The sequence below is a fragment of the Delphinus delphis genome, chromosome 1 (assembly GCF_949987515.2).
Source record: "Delphinus delphis chromosome 1, mDelDel1.2, whole genome shotgun sequence".
NCBI classification, from domain to species: domain Eukaryota; kingdom Metazoa; phylum Chordata; class Mammalia; order Artiodactyla; family Delphinidae; genus Delphinus; species Delphinus delphis.
Window position 1 is genome coordinate 178,720,930 of NC_082683.1, and position 17,637 is coordinate 178,738,566.

The 17,637-nt window shown below is 35.9% G+C and overlaps 1 protein-coding gene across 5 annotated transcripts in view; it reads right to left on the minus strand.

The window, feature by feature from the left end:
- KCNT2 (potassium sodium-activated channel subfamily T member 2) overlaps positions 1 to 17,637 on the minus strand; it is a 414,242-nt gene that overhangs the window by 379,699 nt on the left and 16,906 nt on the right. The window lies entirely within an intron of this gene.

Sequence of the window (17,637 nt, forward strand, 5' to 3'; positions counted from 1 at the left end):
CTTGATTTTCTGACTCCAAAGTGCATGTTCTTCCCAATAGAGCTGAGAAAGAAGGTTTATGGTCAATAACTAGTAGATATCTGTGTTTCCCGATTGGTCATCTAAATTAAAATTATGATTGCCCAGTCAAAGTCCTACTGATCCACCATCATTTGCCTCCTTTTCCCCCTGAGGGACTTCCCATCACTTGTTTGTTTTCCCTGAACTGTAATTCCCCCTTCTTGCCACGGATGCCTCATAACTTCCTTGTCACGTCATCAGAGCAGACTCTTCTAATCATCCAACATGGGGATGCTCTGTGTGTTTGTGTTTCCCTAGTCCTTCACTCCCACTGTGATCAATATAAGCTCTATGAGGGCAGGGGCCTTGTTGATCTTGTCAGCATGCAGAACAGTGCCTGGTATATAGTATGGACCCCAGAACAGAGTTTGCTCAATGATAGAAAGGAAAGTAAGGCGGAGTAAAGGAAGAGAAAATGATTCAATAATCTTGTTGAATAATTGCCTAGATTTTTCAATTCCAATATGGGAAAATTGCATTGCCCATATAGATATTATTTTTCTGTGTGTGTGTACACATGCATGTGCATGTGCCATGCTTAACTAAGTAAGGCATGCCAATTTAAAAAGTGTTTCATCACAGCCTTTTATTAGGTGTAATAGGGCCTCTCTCATGAGGGTGTGATTTGAGAAATAGAGTAATGCTTGCTTGCAAGAAAGAAAAAGTATATGGGGTATGATTTTTGCAATTAAAATGGTTTTACTTGTATTGAAACATTGTCATTAATTTTTTTATTGATTCCTCCTATTAGAAATTTAATTTACAAGGAGGAAAACTTTTGGTGATTTCTGTGTTATTTCTAGAATATATTAACAACTTACACAGTTACTGCATGTCCATTCCAGTGTTAAAAATGACCCCAGACTCATTTGTTTAAAATTTATAATAATTTGACAATATTTTATATTAAGAGAATAGATATTCTTCTCATTCTGAAGATGATTAGATAGAGGAAATGGAAAGCTAAAATAAATCACTCAATACCCATTTCACTATAAATGATATGGAAGTCCAATTTTCCTGATTATTATGCAGTGTTCCTAGGCTATGAGCTAATAGTAGTAATTTTCATTGCAAATAACATGATGGTGTAAACACAGCACATAATAAAGAAATCAAAGAAATTAGAAAAATCTCACACTTTTTTTCCACAAATAATAGTGTTAGATACATTGAGGTTACTGGTGTTTATGAATACATAAGACTCTGGACACTCATGTATTTTCTTTAGCTATAAAGTTATGTTGTAAATATTAATTATATTGCTTTCATACACCAAATTTTGATCTTATTTTCAGATAGCTCTCCACTTTAAGGTATTAAATGGTAGCTCTGCGTCCATTGCCATCTTGATTTGTACCATTTGAGTATACAAATTATAAAATGTGTATTTACTGTACATTTTTCTATTGTCATAAAAATAAGAATGAAACAAAACTACATATACTGATACTAATGACAAGATGTTGAATACTCGTTCTAGGGATTGAGAAAAGAGAGGGAATCATTAGGCATGGCCATTAGCAGCAACTTCTCAGCCTCAATTGAGCCTTCTATATTCAGTCTTCAGGAAAAGAACAAAATTATAGAAAATTAGACATATCTTTGAAGAGGTTGCCGTTTAAAAGGTGATATATTATTAGTGATTTCACACTTGGTAGGTATCTGAAAAGCTATTATTTGAAAGTAGTGAGTCAGTATGTATCTCATTTTCAATGTAAATGCTACCTTTTTTACTCCTAGGTCACTCCAACCCGAGGGGTACAAAAGTTGTGTCCTATCTTTTACACAGACACACACACACACAAATAAAATCTTAGTAAATCCTTTCCTGCAGTTCCATCATTTAGGCTCTGAATTCCAGAAGTGGGCATAGTTTGGCACAAAATCTACCCTTTCGCTTGACCTCCCCGCGTACCTGGTCCCATTGCCCACCAGCCCATCCACCCAACTACCTGAAAAGCAATATTCTTTGGTGATCATGTATACATGTTCTGAGTCTGGACTGCTTGGATTTACACCCTGACACTGGCATTTATCAGTTGCTTGACCTTGGGCAACTTAACCACTGTGCTTCAGTTTCCCCATCTATGAAATGGAATAATTAGAGCACTTATTTTTTGAGGATCAAATACATTAACACATCTAAATATTTTAGAAGGGTGTTCACCACATACTATGCCATTCTTATTACAAGTGTTTTTCAAAATGTAGGCATCCACATTTTTAGGAGTCTTTTCCTTAATATAAACTCGTCTTTGCTGTTTAGCAACTAATGAATTTAATTACGCGTTTCCAATTTCACACAACTGGTTGAACAGCTTTGATTACCTTTTAAGAGATAAGCTATGTACCCTCAGAGCAATTGAAGCAATGTAAAAATATACTAAAATTAAAAAGAAAAAAATATCCGGCTGCTCAGTGATTCTTCTGAACTCCCATGGAAATAATAAATATGGATAATCAGAAAGTACCTTAAATATTCTCTAGTTAGAAGCCAGATCATGGAGGCTTTTAAAATTAAAACAAGCATCTTGAATTATTTTCACATGCAAAGCAGAAAAAAATACACACCATACTGAGTTCAGATGCAATAAGCTGTACATGTGCTACAGAGCTCCATGAGAAATGCAGTTTTTACGCTGGCTTCACGCAAACTTTACAGTTGCAGAAAATAAGGATATGGCAAAAAGCAATCTGGAGATGTCACAGCCAAATCAATAATTAGGAGGAAAGGTGACCACCTCCTACTCAAATATCAATACAAAATATATTGAAATACTGATTAGTGTGAAGAAATGCAATATGTATTTCAGAATATTACAATGAACATTTTTAACAAGGCATTCACCCAGATTTAGGAAACATGAATAAGAAACAACTTTAGGGCTTCCCTGGTGGCGCAGTGGTTGAGAGTCCGCCTGCCGATGCAGGGGACACGGGTTCGTGCCCCGCTCCGGGAAGATCCCACATGCTGCGGAGCGGCTAGGCCCGTGAGCCATGGCCGCTGAGCCTGCACATCCGGAGCCTGTGCTCCGCAACGGGAGAGGCCACAGCAGTGAGAGGCCCGCGTACCGCAAAAAAAAAAAAATTAAAAAAAAAAAAAAAGAAACAACTTTAATTTGCACTTCTATTTCTTTTTGTTTTGCCTATAAGCCTATACACTCACTTGGATTTAAGCCCTGAGAAAATCACCATGTTGCACAGGGTAGTACAGAAAACCTGAATGCTATTATACGTTAATGACCTGACAGCCAAAGTGAGTTTTCAACTAATTTCTTGAAACATTAGTAGATAATTTTCCTAGGAGTTGACTACCAAATTCTCTAAGATCATGATTTCTCCGTGACTTACCTGTTTTACTCAGATAGTCTTTCCAAAACAATTTATCCAGTTTAATTATACTAGAACATGGTTCAGATAGGACCAAGACTATAAAAATAATAAATCAAATAGCTTTGTTTTGAAATTTCCCACCTTCTCATTTTCTTTCAATGCTTTTTTGCTTTGCTAAGCCTCAGCTCCCTGATCACAGATGGAAGACCGATTCCAAATTCCTAGGTGAAATTCAGTTGTTAGAAAGAGCAAACTAGAAGCTAGGTCTTTTATGCTAGAGTCATGTGAGAGCTAGTGAGTAGGAATGAATCAAAGAGGAAAGAAAATAAAGTTGCCAAAATCGTAACTTAGTAGTAATAAAGAGACCATGTTAGAGATTCTGCAAAAGCTGAATTGGATTCTAAAGAAGATCCAAGTCAGTAGATCAAGTCAAAAGTGAAATGAGGATGCTCAATACAGAGGAAATATTCTAGGTACTGGGTCTAGTTAGATAGAGCAAGAGGAGTTGTTATAGGAAGAGGGACATCAGAGAACATTAAGGTGAATATGACATATCCAGATTAGCAGATTATTAATTCTCATGAAAGGAGATTCTGACACTTAGTCAAGGCTAAGGGCCAAAATAAGCTGGAGTATCACTTAGGATGTTTTGATTATTCGTAACAGAATACCTGATCTACTACACCATAAAACATTAAAGAAGTGTATTGTCTCATATATGGAAAAATCGAGAAGTAGAACGTCTTTAGCCAACGCTTGATGTGGTGACCTAATGGTATCACAGAAGACTTAGTTCCTCTGCATTTACTTGTCCTGCCTTCTATATTCCTTCCTATGATTTCAAGATGCTGGAAGAAATTCAGAGGACTAGTTCATTCACTTCCGACAGAAACAAGAGAACATCTTGAAACCTAGGATTCCAAGCAAAACTTGAAACTGCCAGAGTAAATATCCTGGTGTTTGGTTTTCCAATCTGCAGCTAAAGAATAAAGATCACTGAAATAGCCTAGTCTTGTGGTTTGTTCTTTCCTCCAGTCCTCTTCAAAACAAAACAGAAGAGGCTTCAGGGACTCTGCACATACTTAAAGCAGAGATGCAAATCCTTTCCCAAGATTATATCGCAATCAGGATATTGAAAGAGTACAGCCCAGCTAATTATATTGGACTTAAGTTTTGCTCTACCAACATCCTGTTGTTGTACATAAAAGTTCTACTCTTCTCATTTGATCACAGTGGAATTCAACACACATTCTTACATAGCTGCATGATCCAGGTTGGGTCAAAGAGTATGGACGATGGGAAAGGGGAATCTTTCATGTATGGGTATTGTGAGTGAGCAATTCTCTTTCTGCTGGGGTTTCTAAGAAGTTATGTGTGTCCTTCTTGTAAATAACTTGGAACTGACCGGACTTTTGCAGCAATACAAGATATTTTTTAAGCTTCTGGGGCTGGCCATGACTAAAGTAAACATCATTCTTAGAACACTCAGTCATAGGAATCAATAAGCTCTCCTTTTTTCCTTAAGATGGTTTGAATTTCTATCATTTGCACCTGAAAAAAAAGTCCTAACCAATAAATAAACTTATGTCACATATGACAATCTCCTCAATAGTGCTATGAATAATTACCAGTCCTTTTTTGGTCCCATACCAGAATCATTTCCTAATAAAACTAAGTAGTACAACAACTTTACATTTTCTTTCTCAGCAAATTTCACTGCTGTTTGGATGCTAATTTTCACATCATTGGCATGGACCAGCATTCCATAGGCGAGTCCCAAATTTTACATTCTGCAGTATTCACATAACCACCACAAAGCAGCAGACCACCTGATCCTACAGAGAAATGTAAAATTGCATAATAATAACAGACTTTAAAAGATGAGCAAATTAGAAAATATTTTTACTGACCGAAGTTTTACCCAATTTCAGAGAATTAAACATTGTTCCCTTCTGTAATTTTATCTATTTTATATTGTAATGCCAACTGAAAGAACAACCAAATGTAAAAAATAGGGGCTGCTGTATCTTCCACGGGAACAGGAGATAGTCACAGTCCAAATCACAACCTCCAAAAAGAAATTAAAGAAAAATATTATTGGGACCAAAATGGCAAAAGGTGACAAGAACAAATGCAAACTCCTAGAGACACTTTAAATAATTCAGAGGTCCTTCAAAGTAGGGAGAACAGCTCTAAAAGGATCAAAGATACCTGGAATGGAGGTGTGAGCAGAGTACAGGTGTCTAAAGCAAGCCTGAGCAGTGAGGGAAGGCTAAATAAGAAGATTCATACATACATCATCTTTTCAGGAAGCAAACAAGAAGACAGAGAATACACCACAGTCATTGTGGTGACAGCTAATCAAAGTCCATGAAAATAAATTAATAATGGTGAGATATATCATAGACACCTGAAACATAGGGCTTTACTGTGAAAACTCAAGATTTTCTGCTTACCAGACGTGGGAAAGGTAATAATGAGTGGAAACATTTACGAAGGAGACGACAAAACAGAGGTGATGAAGATGTGTCCTAAGCTTCCACTGCTTTAGTTTATACCTCTCAGCTTTAATATATTTCAGCAGATACTTCAACCAGATATATGTGCCCCATTCAAACTTAGTAAAAGTCACAAAGAAATAAGCGTGGATGACATACTCATAGGTAAAAAAAATTAAACATGTAGGAAAAGAGCAATGTAAGAAGGGCGAGAAAACCATCAACAAAGTGAAAAGGCAACCCATTGAGTGGGAAGAACCTATTTGCAAATGATATGTCTGTTAAAGGTTTAATATCCAAAATATACAAAGAACTCATACAGCACAATAGCAAAGAAAAACAAGTTGAGTTAAAAATGGGCAGAAGACCTGAATAGGCATTTTTTCAAAGAAGTCATACAGATGGCCAACAGGCACATGAAAAGATCTCAACATCACTAATCATCAGGGAAATGAAAATCACCTGGTCAAAGTTAATAGACCAATGACAGAATGGGAATCTGACATTTACAATACCTAAAATCAATGAGGGGTAACTTTAGAATATATTAGAAATATATGATACAAGAAATTTCTGCATATTTACAATGAAATGTATGATTTCTCATTAAAAACATAAAAAGGATATGAACAGGAATTTTGTTGGAAGGGAAAGGAAAAAAGCTAATAAGTATATGAAGTATAGAAAGAGATGTTTACACACATTAATAACTAGAGCAATGCAAATTAAAACAATAGTGAGATATGAGGATACAGGGAACTACATGTGCTGTCTGGGAAGAGAGACGGGTATAGCCATTCTGGAGAGCAGGTAAAGTGACTTTGGACTAGAGAGTAAGACTGTCTCCACTGCTTCTGGACTTCAATTTTAAAAAATACATAATAAGCTTAAAGTAATGATTACATAGCAAAAAAAAGCGCAAACCAATGTTTTTGAAAATATTGATTTTCAAAGATGGATAAGGAATTTTACAAAGATAATGTTCTATTTCTTAAGCAAGGGTAGGTTTTTTTCATAGTTATTCTTCATTATATGTTATAAATAACAATGCATATGTTTTAAATGTTGAATACAAATTTTAGGGGGAAATGGGAAAATCTGCATATCTTTGTATAGCAGTATAGAAAAAAAAACTGTTGAGTAGTATAAAACTGTTAAATAAGTTACCTTAAAGTAACTTAAACAGTGCATTATCATTACAAACCCACAGAAAATCACTAAAATGAAAAATTCACACAACATTGAGAAGGATTTAGAGAAACCAGAACTCTCATTTTTTGCTGACAGAAATGGACATTGATGCAACTACTTTAGACAACCCTTTGGCATAATTGACTAAATCTGAACACATGTATATCCCACAATCTAACCGTTCCATTCCTAGGTATATATTTTTATGGGAAATGTACAAAAATGCCCAAGGCAACACTATTTATAATGGTCAAAAAATACCCAAATGCCTATTAACAGCTGAATGGATAAATAAATTGTTGTTTAGTCACCAATTGAATATGATACAGCACTGAGAAAGAACAAAGTACAACTACCCAGAACAAGGAAAAGGAATCTCACAAACATAAAGTTGAGGGAAAGAAGCTACAAAAGAGTGTATGGTATATGATACCGTTTATATAATGTACAAAAACACTAGTTTTAGAAGTCAGGATATTGAAGAGGGACTTCTAGAATGTTGGTGGTTTTCTGTTTAACGATCTTGTGTCATGTACAGTTATGACCCATGATCATTTATATATAATTCTTCAATAAGACATTTTATCAAAAAGACCTTGCTAAATAGACTTATAATCACTAACTTAAGATTTTTTTAAGAAGCATCATTAAACACACGGCAATGAGTCAAAACTCTACCATCCTTCCCACATAAGTACAATCATTGACACCTGAAGGTATGGAAATTTAGTCTTCTTTCAAACTGCTCACAAAATGTAGTTCAGATATGATTATTCAAACTATGCATGCCTCTTTTCATTTGATATGGCACTCTGTAAGCAAATGCTTTTATTAATAAAAAGTATAAACTTCGTGTCACGTTCCATCTGTCTTTGTTCCTATGTGAAATTTCATTTACCAAAGAACTTCTTTGTTTTCAGTCCTTTAAAGAATAAGCAAAACTATTTTAGCTGTTAGAATAGTGGTTACTTCTTGGGGAAGGAATGGAGCATGAGGGGGCTCCTAGAATGCTGGTGTGGTACTGTTTTCTTATCTATATGCTGCTCACATTGGTGTATTCACATTTATAAACTTTATTTGCTTTATATATATATGATTTGCACATTTTCTGTATCTGTGTTATAATTTAATAAATATTTATATTTTTAGAAAAACAAGCTTAGGAGAGGAGATTGGTGGAGGATATAAAGGCTATTGACATTTTCTCTGTCTCTGTGCTATATGAATGATTAAAATACCACATCTTATTTTGTAACTTAAAAAGGTAAATAAAATTACATTTAAGTTAGTTAAAAAATAAAAAGCATCCTATGGGCATCCTGGGGACAAATCATGCAAATGAGAAAATAAGAATAATATTAAAGTCTTGCACATAATCATGCGTTTAAAATGAGTGAAATAATGTTTATGAAGTCCTTATGAAAAAGAAGTGCAATTCAAGACTTTTTTAAGACTTTTTATATTCAGTCAAGTTGACATTTTAGTATAAAAGAAATAAATTTATGAATATGCAAGAAATCAAGGAATAGAGTCCAAAAGCCTGTTTTTAAAATTTGATTATGAACTTCAACGAAAAAAATCAAAATTAAGATCTCGATAACAGAGAAGCCACAGTTGGAAAGTACCAGTGATTAAAAAAAAATACACTCAGATATAAAACTAAGATTTGCAGAAAATAGAAAAATTAGTTATGAAATTGAGCATAAATGTTAGAACCACAGAATACATGTTAAACCGCAGACAACCAGGAAGTGATGAAAGGAGGGTGTTGGCACAGCAGAACTGACACAGTTTTTATATTAAAAACATGCCTGGAACCTGACTTGGATGATGAAACGAGAGCTGAGGTGACTTGTGTGATCTCAAGGCAGAAGCTTTAAGAAATTGTATGCAATTTGCATCTCTTTCCATCTGTCCTAGTGACTGGTAGTCCCACATGGCCTGGACCCTGGGGCTAGAACAACATGTACTGTCAATCCATGGGTTGCCCATTAAAAACAAGTAGCATGAATGAGAGATAATACAAACAAGTGTAAACTATTGTTACAGAAACATGTTTATAAAACATAATATTCATTTAAATGTTTTGCACTTTGTATATGGTATGCACAATTACAGTATTTTGTATATGTTTGCATTTTTACATATAAAAACAAATAGAAATATCATCTTCAGCCATTGAGATTCTAGGATTATCTATTGCTGCCACTTTATCTAGCTGCTTGGGGCTCTAAAATGTTCCAAGGCACAGTGCTGACTTCTGGAACCTGGCAGAAAAATAGGCCTTCAGTATTCCTGCATATCAAGAAAATATTAGTTGACAATCAAAAATCATCAAACATACACAGATTCTTGCCTTCAAGAGTGAGAATGATCAAAAACCGAAACCAAAATATTGACAATCACGTGGACTTTAGATACTGAAATTATCAATCAAAGAATATAAAATGTGTAACTGTGAATAACGCAAAATGCATGTGAAAGAGAAATAGAGGAAATAAAGAGAAGGCATAATGTATCTCTAATCTGAGTCTGAAAAAGAATATATAAAAGGAAAAAGAGAGAGCTCTTGAAGAGATCATGGCTGAGAATTTTTCAGAACAAATGAAGATAGGAAGCCAGGAACACAGAAGGCATGTAAATGACTAAATATACATCTACACCTTGGCATATATTCATAAAACTTAAGGACACCGAAGACAAAGAGAAAATTTTAAAGCAGGCAAAGATAAATGACAAATCACCAGCAAAATGAAGACGACTAGACTTAAGGTGCCTTTTAAGCAAAGATGGAAACTGTTAAGGTGGTGGAATGCTCTCCTTATATAGCTAAGAGTAAATAAAATCAGCCTCTAATTGAGAACGTAGAAATACTATGTTTGAAGAAAAAATATTAAAAAATTATTTTTAGATAAAAAACTAAGAATTTACTAAAAATAACCAATTCAAGTAATAAGCTCACCCAGATATAAAGGTGTCAAACTGTGTCAGTCACCGTCACTGACACACCCAGATATAAAGTCTAGCTAAATATTTGTGTTCCTGTGACCCTGTCAATAAATAAATATAATTAACAATGAATGTTTCTATAAAATAACAACAGAAGGATAGCCTAAGGTGCTGTTAAGTTGGTAAATCTATAGATATATTTAAATAAATATTGCTTTTTTAAATTTATATAATTTTTAAATAGCAGTGTTGAAGGAAAGTTGTTCAATTATTGAACAATAATAGCATGTAAATTGGGAAAGGCATAAACAGATATATTAAGTATTAAAATGCTCCCTTGTTGAAAGGTGAGTAAAATATGGATTAACTTTATAAAATTTAAAGGTAATCATTTAAATAATAAAAATAGAGGTAGAAAATTGAATAAGAAAAGGAAACTGAAAAATGAAATCTTGCTATTTGCGACAACATGGATGGATCTAGAGAATATTATGCTAAGTGAAATAAGCCAGACAGAAAGACAAATACCTCATGAACTCATTTATATGTGGAATCTAAAAAACAAAACAAAAGGAAAACAGACTCATATATACAAAAAACAAATGGGTGGTTGCCAGAAGGGATGGTGGAGGGAAGGGTGAGCAAAATAGGTGAAGAGGATTTACAGGTACAATCCTCCAGTTAGATAACAAATAAGCATAAGGAATATGGTCAATAATATTGTAATAACTTTGTATGGAGACAGATGGTTACTAGACTTGTCATGGTGATCATTTCATAATGTATGCAAATGTCAAAGCATTATTTAGTACACCTGAAACTCACATAATATTATACGTCAACTATATTTCAATTAAAAAAAAAAAAGTAGTTTCCAACCACCCTTGCCCTTCTCCTGTGAACTGTTGTTAGTGACAACCATCATGTTGTACTGCCCTATATAAGTTGAGTTCCACACCAGACACTCTTTTTAGACTTTAGTACTTGGATAAATTTTCTCTCAAAAAAAAAAAAAATCAATGTACTTCCATTTCTTAGAAAAGGCATTTTCATCTATTTTCACACTGAATTTGCAGTTGTTAAGGAGAAATATGTGAACCAATGTTTCCCTTTGTGTCCTGGTTGTTAGGAAGCTCAGTGCCAAATTTAATATTAAATTATTGTACTATGGTAATAAAGTTTTTGCTTCCTATAAAAAGAAAGAAAAGAACACTGAAAAATTCAGAAAATGAGAGAAATAGAAAATTATAGAAATAGGGAATAATTATTATAAGATGGCAGGAAAAAAAATAGAGACAATTGAAAATCACAATTACACTAATTGGGCTGAACTCAGCAGTGAAAAGCCAGAGTTGTTGAATTGAACAGAAAAAACTCCATTACACTGCAAAACATTAGCAGAGGTAAAGAGGATCAGCACGTAATGGCAAAATGTGTATTTAACAATTTATAAAAACTTTTAAATTTTATCTAACAACATACGAGGGAGGAAGAAAGGGAGGGAAAAAAAGAGAGAGGAAGAGAGATTGAGAGGGAGAGAAGAGAGAGCAAGTAAAATTGACAAAAGTATCATCATTCATGTTACTTTATTATATCTATTTTAAAAATAAGCAATTTGAAGGCTCTGATCACACCATTGCCAAATTAGAACTAATAATATATACAGAATATTGTACCTTCACACTTGAAAAATATACATTTTTTCACGCACATATAGAATATTTATGAAAAGTGATGGTGTGCCATGTCATAAAAGTAGTTTTTAAAACTTTCAAATATTTGCTAATATTGGAACTTGTCTGATGACGTTGCAATTAAGGAAGATAATGATAACAAAGGATGACTAGAATAAAACTACATTTGGAAATATAAAAATTAACACATGCAACTCGTGGTTTATAGAAGAAATCACTGTGGAACTTAGGCAATTTTTAGACATTTAAAATAGAGGAAATACTAGGTATCATAACTTGGAGTGTTGGGTAAATGGACAGACTAAAATTCTTGCATTAGGAAAGAAGTGTAAAAATTAATGAGCTAAATATCTATCTTATGATATTAAAAATAAAAAAACAGACTAAAAAACAGACTAAATAAAAGGAAAATAATAAAGATAAGAACAGGTCATAATGAAGTTGGAAAAACAGATGACAAATAAAGTCAAAAATTAATTTCTGGGCTTCCCTGGTGGCGCGGTGGTTGGGAGTCCACCTGCCGATGCAGAGGACACGGGTTCGTGCCCCGGTCTGGGAAGATCCCACATGCTGCAGAGCGGCTGGGCCCGTGAGCCATGGCCGCTGAGCCTGCGCGTCCGGAGCCTGTGCGCCACAGCGGGAGAGGCCACAGCAGTGAGAGGCCCGCGTACCCCAAAAAATAAAAAAATTAATTTCTTTGAAATGACTAGTAAAGTAAATAAACCTTTGATAAGATTAAGATTAATCAGAACTGAAAGGAGAATGGGTAGAATTAAACACTATTAAGAATGAAGTATTGTACATAAATAATGCTACAGAGGTTAAACAAATAATGAGGCTATTATGAACAAATGTATGCCAATATATTTGAAAATACGTGAAATAAATTCCTAGAGTTCCTAGAATTATTATTTAAGTAGAAGTTGATAAAAACTGATTTAAAAAGAAAGAGAAAATCTGAACAGTCATAAAACCATTAAAGACATTCAGTCTTCATTTGAAATTCACGTGCTGACTGTAAGCAGTCCCGAGAATTCTCATTATTTCACAGCATGGACGAGGCATGCATGGACTCTGTGGACCACAGCCAGGAGCCTGGGCAAGACGAGAGTCTCCAGAAGGGAGAATAAGCCCTGTCTCCACTTCATGTCACATATATTTGAGTTAGTTTAAGGGATGCTTGCGAATGCATAACGTAATTAACAAAAAATGTTTCAAGAAATCCCCAAAAGAACAGTACAGGGAGGTCATTCTAAGACCAAAATCTGCAAACCAAGTGCTATAGGGAAAACCTTGAACGCCAGGAATGCTGTCATCAGTCAATGGTTTTGTTCCACTTAAGCTAGTCAGATCTTTGCTTTGCTATCAAAAGGGGCACGGACATGAGCCTCCAAACCATCCTGATGTGTCTCTCATACCCTGGGGAGACTCAGTAATTGTAAGTCATTCTATTGGTTCTGATTGACACAAGCTCCTAGTGGGTTTCACGGTGTGTCTGGGAGTTGAGATGTTTGCCCACTATTTTCTGAGAGTGGAGCATCAGTGAGAAGCCATGCAGCTGGATCAAGTGGGATGTGGCATAGCCACACTTAGGAGGGATTCAGATTTATAAGGCATTGCCTAAAAGCTTTGTAGAAAGATATTTCAGGCTGTTTGTATATGTCTGTAATAGAAAGAGGAAATATTTTATTTACTTTCTTCCCCCTACTCATCTCCCAGGGTCAGGGATTTTTATATCCAACCAGCTAAAGTCTGAATGCCCTCTTGGGAATGAGACAGACTGATTGTCCTGTGTCCAGAATAATGAATGGAGTAGGGACATAAAGCCATCATGTGGTTCTCATAAGCAATCTATGGGGCTGAGTAGGGGGTCCATAAAACCACTTGAGGCAAACTCAGTGTCCAAGGTCATGTCTGCTCAGGTGTCCTTGTCTGAGCAATACAATCTTTGCCTCCACCTACTGAGGTTAAAGCAAGCATTTAAAAATTTTTCCTTGTATCTTCAGAGATCAGAAAAAGCACACACACGCACACACACGCAGTAGATGTTACACATGTTTAACAACACTGCTATGAAAAGGAGGAAGACGTACTGTTTCTTCTCAAAATTTTTTTCATTCTCCACTTCCTGATTCATGGGTTTCTAGGAGTACTGCCAAGGCAGAAGGGGTATGGCCATGTGAAACTTACAAGAATTTGAAGACAATCAGATCATTTGTCCTTGCTTGTATAATCACAAATAATAAAGGCTTTGAAAATAACACTGGCATTCTTATCTGGTTTCATTTTCTTGGTACCTTTGAGTGTACTATGTGGGCTACACCAGAAGTAATAGCTCTATGTTCTTGATTGGGCTTTGTTGGAAAATACTTTGACTGAAACATAGTCCCTTTACTTGGACATACATGTGTGTGATGTCAAGATTTAAGTTCATGAACAAGTTATTATATCCGGTTTCATATAGATGTATTTTTAGTATTATAGCCCTAAGTTCATATCCAATAGCCTGACAATTTTTAGGCTTTTAGTGTTGGCCCACGAGTCTGTGTAAAGATGAATTTCAGTTAGTGTTGAGATGATGTGCTCTGTGTCTAGAACACTTTTGACGTTCAGCCCACTTTGCAGAGCCTCACTGCTGTGGGCTATTGGGGGGTCCATCATTATGTTGGAAGGCTGCATTAGTCCACTAAATGCATCCTCTTTGTGTCTAAAGGTGGATTTGTTAGGGAGGCCAAGGATGCAAGGCCCTGTTTGGCTCTTATTTGGAGGTTCCATTAGAGAGTCATGACTTGTAGTGAGACAATCTCTGAATCTACTGGGCAAGCTATAGGCCCTTTCATGCAGAATCCTGGAGGCTGAGGGGTACTGATGGTCTATTGCCAAAGGTTCCAATCAAAAAGCTGTGAGGCCATACACAGATATGTGTAATATCGTGGATTCCGAAGGAGGTATGGGCTTCAGGACAGCACTTGAGGTATTAATGTTTGGATTGATTTCAAGGCCTCTACCTCAAGAGATTAGGCTTTCTGTCTATTGGCATGGTGCAGAGGCCGCAGCAAAATTTCCACTTGTGTTATATGCTATCTGCAACATCCAAAGAAATCGGTCAGGTGTTGGACCTAACTTCTTTATACCTGCTGGCTGAAGAACCAACAGTTCATCTCTACCAGTTGTATGAGTCACTTAGGGCTGCCATAGCAAGATACATAAACTGGGTAACTTAAACAACATGCATCATCTTCTCACAGTTCTGGAGGCTGGGAGTCCAACATCAAGGTGCCAGGGTTGGCTTCTAGTGACACCCCTCCTCCTGGCTGGCAGATGGTGGCCTTTCCTCTGTGCATGTGTGGAGGGAAGAGGATCTCTGCTGCCTCTTCCTTTTCTTACGAGGACACCAGTCCTATCGGATTAGGATCCACTCTTATGACCTCACTCAATCTTAATTACTTTCTATAAGACCCTATCTCCAAATACAGTCACATTTTGGGTAAGGGTTTTGAGGTCTGAATTTGGGGAGGTACAATTCAGTCTATAACATAACTATAAATTACAGTCCAGAAAGTTCCCAGGATGGTAACTTGGTGGTACCGTGGACTTTGGCTTCATTCAAGGTTGATCCATTTTGTCACTTGTGCTAGGATGGCGCATGATGTGATGTAAGGAGTTTTCTCAGAATTGTTACATTCAAAAATCATCATTATAAGAAAATCTGAACATACACTGAGTCAGTATTGTTTTACTATTTGTCCAACTTATTAATGATTTGTCATTCACATGACTTAGTTTCTTTCTTCAGAGTCACTGTTATTTCAGTGTGGAAACGATAACCACTATAGGCCTCTACAGTGTGGAGTGGCTCCATTGTCTGGTCAGGGCTGTTAAAATCAGATATAACTTGAGACAGTGTTTCCACTTCCACTAATCCCTCTGTGAAAAGACCAAATACTGTTTCTTCTAGTCTGAGACATTGTCTCAATTGTTCAAGCTAGGCAAGCATCCCAGTGACCATTCTCAGTCATGCATTACTCTGACAGAGGTCACCAATAACTATATCCAATCAAGATATTTTTGCATTTAAGCAGCTGGAACATTTGTATCAACAATATAGAGAACCTTTTGGAAATTCCCTGGCAGTCCAGTGGTTAGGAATCTGTGCTTCCATTGCAGGGGGCATGGGTTCAATCCCTGGTTGGGGAACTAAGATCCCTCAAGCTGTGTGGCAGGGCCAAAAGCAAAACAAAACAAAAAAGAACAACAACAAAAAAAACCCAAAACAAACAAAAACCAAAAACAATATAGAGAACTTTTAGTTCCAGCAAGTCTTCACTGCTGTCCTTACAAGAAGAAAATCTGGATAAATTGAAAATCAACAATTTTTCTTGAACCCGAAAAAGAATTGAGTTTGCAGACAAACCACTACCCTGAAATCTGGAAAGAGAGGTAAATCCAGAGAATCACAACCAAGATCTGCTTATCTGGAGCACAAGTCACTTGAACCATGAACTGGTAAGATTTAATTGATAATGTTGACAATTGTTGGAGACTAAGTATGGACTAGAGTAAGATGAGAAGCTCCTGGGGGCTTTAGCCTTGTAGGAGACCCCCACACTTTTGTGGGCTTTACTTCCCGGAACCCCATCAGGTTCTCAAAATGAAGATCTGAGAATTATTCCCCTCCTGAATCTGCAGGGACAGAGGGAGAGTAATCCTTGCAAAATATGCCCAGACCTTCTCCATAACAAAGCCCTTCCCTCCAAGAGCAAAAACTTGACCTGAGCCTTATCCCAGAATCATAGGAAGGACATTCCTCTCACTCCAGCCCCCTCTGTCCTTCCTGTCTTACATTGAGAGGAGGGATTTTTCTAAAGGCTATACAAGAAAAAAAAAAAAAAAATCACTTGTGAAAGTCACCAGCCAAAGATTAAGGCTCACTATAAGAATGAGACTTAAATGGAAAATTACAGAACATTCACCCCCCACACACACACTTTGCCACCACACCAACAGGGTTCCTGTTGATCACAGATGAAACTGCTATAAGACACATTCTTTCCGTAGACGGGTATGTAGGAAAGCCTGAAGTCCAGAAGGGAGACAAAACCAAGGATGCTAGAGAAATTTGAAATCCCTGGCACCTATAGCTTGATTAAATATGAAACAAAGCTCAGATCCTGATAAGATCATAAATTCTCATGGTAGAGGCCTGTTTACCTCAATTCTTATTACCTGATATAACATGTCTAGAATTCAACAAAAAAATTACTAGCTGCACCAAAAGGCAACAACAACAAAAAGTCTGAAAAGACAAAGCAAACATTAGAACCACACTCAGATGTTGGTATTATCAGGCAGAATATCTTAAATAACAGTGATTAATATGCTAAGAGCTCTAATGGGATAAAATAGACATGCAAAAACAGAGGGGTAATGTAAACAGAGATAGAAATTCTGAGAAAGAATCAGAAGGAAATGCTAGAAATCAAAAACACTGTAACAAATTTAGAAATGCCTTTGGTGGGCTCATCAGTAGACTGAATAAGGCCAAGGAGAGAATTGGTGAGCTTGTAGATTGGTCAATAAAAACTTTCCAAACAAAAATTCAAAGATAAAAAAATGAATAATTTGAAAAAACCACAGAACTACTAAGAACTCTGGGACAAAACAAAAAGGAATAACGTATGTATAATTAGAATACCAGAAGGAGAAGAAACATAGACGAGAGCAGAAAAAATAATTGAAGAAACACTGGTCAAGAATTTTCAAAAATGAATGACAAACTCCAAACCACAGATAAAGGAAGCTTAGACAATAGCAAGCAGAATAAATACCAAAAACTACTCCTAAGCATACCACATTCAAACTTAAAAAAAAAAAGACAAAGTAAAGAGAAAATTTTAGAGTCTAGGGAA